Source organism: Triticum dicoccoides, chromosome 3B, assembly GCF_002162155.2.
Source record: "Triticum dicoccoides isolate Atlit2015 ecotype Zavitan chromosome 3B, WEW_v2.0, whole genome shotgun sequence".
NCBI lineage: Eukaryota > Viridiplantae > Streptophyta > Magnoliopsida > Poales > Poaceae > Triticum > Triticum dicoccoides.
The window spans coordinates 33,167,645-33,173,092 of NC_041385.1; the positions used below are offsets into that span (position 1 = coordinate 33,167,645).

Here is a 5,448-nt window from a genome sequence, read left to right on the forward strand (position 1 = left end):
CCAGGTTTCACAAGAAGACCAGGCACATCAAGCGTCGTTTCAAGTCCATCCGTGAAAATGTTGAAGATGGAGACATAGATATTTGCAAAGTACATACGGATCTGAATGTCGTAGATTCGTTGACTAAACCTCTCTCGCGAGCAAAACATGATCAACACCAGAACTCTATGGGTGTTCGATTCATCACAATGTAACTAGATTATTGACTCTAGTGCAAGTGGGAGACTGTTGGAAATATGCCCTAGACGCAATAATAAATGGGTTATTATTATATTTCCTTGTTCATGATAATTGTCTTTCATTCATGCTATAACTGTATTCTCCGGAAATCGTAATACACGTGTTAATACATAGACCATAACATGTCCCTAGTGAGCCTCTAGTTGACTAGCTCGTTGGTCAACAGATAGTCATGGTTTCCTGACTATGGACATTAGATGTCATTGACAACGGGATCACATCATTAGGAGAATGATGTGATGGACAAGACCCAATCCTAAGCATAGCACAAGATCATGTAGTTCGTTTTGCTCGAGCTTTTTCAATGTCAAGTATCTCTTCCTTAGACCATGAGATCGTGTAACTCCCGGATACCGTAAGAGTGCTTTGGGTGTACCAAACGTCACAACGTAACTGGGTGACTATAAAGGTGCACTACAGGTGTCTCCAAAAGTGTCTGTTGGGTTGACACGGATCGAGACTGGGATTTGTCACTCCGTATGACGAAGAGGTATCTCTGGGCCCACTCGGTAATGCACCATCATAATGAGCTCAAAGTGACCAAGTGTTTGGTCACGGGATCATGCATTACGGTACGAGTAAACTGACTTGCCGGTAATGAGACTGAACGAGGTATTGGGATACCGACGATCGAGTCTTGGGCATGTAACGTACCGATTGACAAAGGGAATTGTATACGGGGTTGTTCGAATCCTCGACATCATGGTTCATCCGATGAGATCATCGAGGAGCATGTGGGAGACAACATGGGTATCCAGATCCCGCTGTTGGTTATTGCCCGAGAGCCGTCTCGGTCATGTCTACGTGTCTCCCGAACCCGTAGGGTCTACACACTTAAGGTTTGGTGATGCTAGGGTTGTATGAATATGAGTATGCAGCATACAGAATGTTGTTCGGAGTCCCGGATGAGATCACGGACGTCACGAGGAGTTCCGGCATGGTCCGGAGGTGAAGAATTATATATAGGAAGTGATATTTCGGCCATCGGGAAAGTTTCGGGGTCGCCCGGTATTGTACCGGGACCACCGAAAGGGTCCCGGGGGTCCACCGGGTGGGGCCACCCATCCCGGAGGGCCCCAAGGGCTGAAGTAGGGAGGGGAACCAGCCCATAGTGGGCTGGTGCGCCCCCCTTGGCCCACCCCCTGCGCCTAGGGTTGAAACCCTAGGGTGGGGGGGGGGGGCGCCCCACTTGCCTTGGGGGGTACTCCACCCCATTGGCCGCCGCCCCGATTGGGAGATTGGATCTCCCAGGGCCGGTGCCCCCCCTGGGGGCCTATATAAAGGGAGGGGGAGGGGGCAGCCGCACCCTGAAGTTCTGGCACCTCCCTCCCCCTGCTACACCTCTTCCTCCTCCGTCACGTGCTTGGCGAAGCCCTGCCGGAGTGCTGCTGTTGCACCACCACCACGCCGTTGTGCTGCTGCTGAAGCCATCATCATCAACCTCTCCTTCCCCCTTGCTGGATCAAGAAGGAGGAGACGTCATCCGCTCCGTACGTGTGTTCAACGCGGAGGTGTCGTCCGTTCGGTGCTAGGATCTCCGGTGATAGGATCACGACGTGAACGACTACTTCAACCCCGTTCTTTTGAACGCTTCCGCTCGCGATCTACAAAGTGGTATGTAGATGCATCTCCCATGACTCGTTGCTTAGATGAACTCATAGATGAATCTTGGTGAAACCGTAGGAAAAAAATTAATTTTCTGCAACGTTCCCCAACATATACCATATTAGTTTGGGAATGGAAACCACAATGAGGAAGCATTTATAGTGTAGTGTGGCTGCCTAGGCAACTTTTCTTCTCAGATCTCTGCTCTACTCCTCACCCACCTCCTGAAAAAGTTTGGCGTGAGACCCACACACAGGAGTTTTCTTTCCCCAAAGGCCAGCCAAGATGCAAGGCGCTGCCGCAGCCGCCGAGAGGAGGAGCAGGGCTTCGCCTAACAAGGCCGACGAGAGCTCCAAGAAGGCACGGCTGGATCTGCCCGACGGCCACATGAAGCAAGAGGCGGCCGGTGGAGGAGATGGAGGCGCCATCGTTGGGGCGGCATACATCCAGCGAGTGGAACTCGCCGTGAGGATCGACAAGCAAGTGCTCCATTGCCCCCTCTGCACCCTCCCCTTCAAGCCCCCGGTCTTCCAGGTTCCTCTATCTGTTTCCTTCTTTCTTCCTTGATTGGTGCCGGTGATAGATCGATTCTGTCGTGCTAATTTACGGGCCATCTCCGATTTGCATGCCTGTCTGCAGTGCAAAGCGGGGCACCCGGCCTGCAGCGGCTGTGTGGCCCTGCTGCCCTTCAGGCAGTGCAAGGCATGTGTGGACGGCGGTGGCTTCTTCGACCCCTGCCCTACACTGGACACCTTGGTGTCCTCCACCCGGATCGGGTGCCCCAACATCGGCTGCCAGTGGTACGTGACCTACCACGAGGTCACCGAGCACCAGAAAGTGTGCCCGTACGCGCCTTGCCGGTGAACTGAGCCCGGCTGCGGCTACGTCGGCGCACCGCAGGCGCTCGTCGGTCATCTCCGCACTGTCCACTTGGTGCCGGTGCGCGCCGTGCAGTACGGCAAGGTCAGCAAGCTTCATCTATCGGTGTCGACCATGCGGCTGGTGCTCCTCGGCGACGACAACTATGTGTTCCTCATGACCGTGGGCGCGCTCGGCGCCGGCGTCACCGCCGTATCGGTGGTGTGCGCCAGGGTGAGAGCGGCGACGCGGCCGCAGTTCACGTGCAAGATGTGGGTCAACCTGGAGACACCCCCGGCAGCAGTGGCGAACTGTGGCAAGGAGGACATGGTGCTCGTGGACATGCACATGAGGAGCAGCTCATCGCCCGGCGCCGTGGTCGCTGCGAGCGAGCCCACATTCCTGACAGTGCCGCCAATGTACCTGGTGCCAGCAGCAGGAGACGGGGCATCCATGGAGGTTCCCCTGCACATCCGCATCGATAAGCTCTCCCCTTGGTCCGACGCATTGGTGTGATTAGGTCCACTGCTGCTGATGGGAAACAAACGGTGCATTCAAGGCACTTCGTGCTTATTTTGGAGTTGCATCTGAAACTATTTGGGTGATGTTAATTAGTAGATGCAGTTCATCTTTAATGTCATTGTTGGGTACTCTATTCAAATTGGAGGATATTATGCTTCGTGTTAATCATGTTGTGAAATGCATCTTCTTCCTTTGTTATGTCATTCCAACTTGCAAGCATTTCATTTCAAGTCAGGAGTAGAGCTGAGTCTCATGTCAAGAAATGTTATCCATACTACCAAAGCGATGCTAAATGCGGGTTTATTGGAGAATAGTGAGGAAGAAAGGAGGCCTTCTGTCAAACAAATCTGCCAAGCAAGATACCTAGACAATGTTGATGCAACATAGAGAGTATAACCATGCAGCAACTCCTGATGAATCTTCTCTCAAAGTCTTCCTAAGGAATGAATCAAATCCATCTCCTTCCAAAGGGGTAAACTTATCTCTGTACATTGCTTAAATTGCTAATAATAAAGTGTTAAGCCATCTTTGAGGGCTGTAGTCTGACAAATAAAAAGCTAGTAACTTCTACTACACTAGCCACAATTCTTTTCTAGATGAATGAGCTTTCTGAGCAATTTTTTTAAATAAATGTTTTCTAACAAAATAATATTTTGAAATTAAAACAAAAACAAGTCATCTAACACTATAAGTGTAAACCTCTCTTTACAAATGGAATGGGGACCGAGAGTGGCAACCCATTGGTGTTGACTGATGGGCATGACATGCATTTGGACAACTCCCGACTTTTAGATCTGACTCACTGACAATTGATTTATTTTTTTGGTTTTATTGATAGAAGAAGACTACGCTAGCTAATGGAGCATGAAAAAACTTTCTTTTTTCGTTGCCTCTCTTGATTTTGTGCACGACGCATGTCGGTGTATTTAAAACCGGGGAACCCCGAGCGTAACTACAACAGATGAACCTGCCCAAAAAGCCACGTTGGTAAGGTTTCTAATTTTGGTCATGGAAATTTTTTGGACGTCACCGGAATATGCAAAATTTCGGAAATTCAGAACTTATTTCGGATTTTGAGTTTCAAAAATCAATATTTTTAATGATTTTTAAGCTAATTTAAATTTTAGTTTGAATTTGGCTCAAAATTTCAGGGTTGCAAGTATTTCGAACCCCACCAAAATATGCAAAATTTCGCTGAAATTTTAAACTCTCGGTACAATAAGAAACTACACTAAAATCCTCTTCACAATTAGTACTACAACATCCAGAAGGAGCCAATGGCGTGACGGCATGCATATCTTTGTGTAGGTTTACTGCCAAGTAAGTCTACCCTTGTTAAACCAGATCTACAAAAAAAGTCAGCAATGACGTTTTGGGACGGTGCTAGGTGTGCCGAACACGGGTCTCCTCAGCACACATGCCTCGCGTGCAGACATCTTTCACAGAGGCCGTGTGAGGTCACATTTCGGCCAGGCATTTAATGTGAGCGCAGGCTATGGTGCATAGCCTACTGCTGTCAGGGGTGACAAGTATTGAGAAGTCCATCTCGATCATCAAGTATGACTTCCCCACACCGCCCACTATCTCAGTCAAGACCACATGCTCCCGCATGGACTTCGTGGAGTTGCTTTTTCATGGGACATCAGGCAACATATATCTTTTTATATTACAGAGTGCGATACTAAACTTCTCTATTTGTCGCACGCAAGCGTTTGATTGCTAATATATGCATCTCTTTTTCTCATGCCTTTTCAGCAATATTTTGATGGGTAATGGTATGATGCATCAAGCATGACATGTTCTATGTATTAGTGATTTATCTTTTTCTTGAATCTCAGTAGGATTTATTTTGGCATCAAATCGAATTTTTTAATCCCCAATTAAGCCTTTCACTTACTATCTTTGTTGTAGGTTATGATACATTATACTCAGTGATATGCAATTCCTTTCCTCTGACTTTGGAGTTGTGATGTTATGATATAAAAAAGTTTGCAGTTTGCTCCGTCCAACAGGCTATGTAAAGGTGCCCTTATATATATATATATATATATATATATATATATATATATATATATATATATATATTTATATATAGTCTATTAGTAACAGAGGGTGACGAATTACTTATTCTTCACCCCGGTCGATCGACCCAGCCACGGTACAGCTTGGTCGGGTTTCAACCGATGTAAAATTGTATCAATACCGATGTAAGATTACGGAGGA

General features: G+C 47.9%; 1 pseudogene; it reads left to right on the forward strand.

The window, feature by feature from the left end:
• The first annotated feature begins 2,130 nt into the window (after window positions 1–2,130).
• LOC119279179 lies at window positions 2,131–3,219 on the forward strand (annotated as a pseudogene).
• Window positions 3,220–5,448: the final 2,229 nt, after the last annotated feature.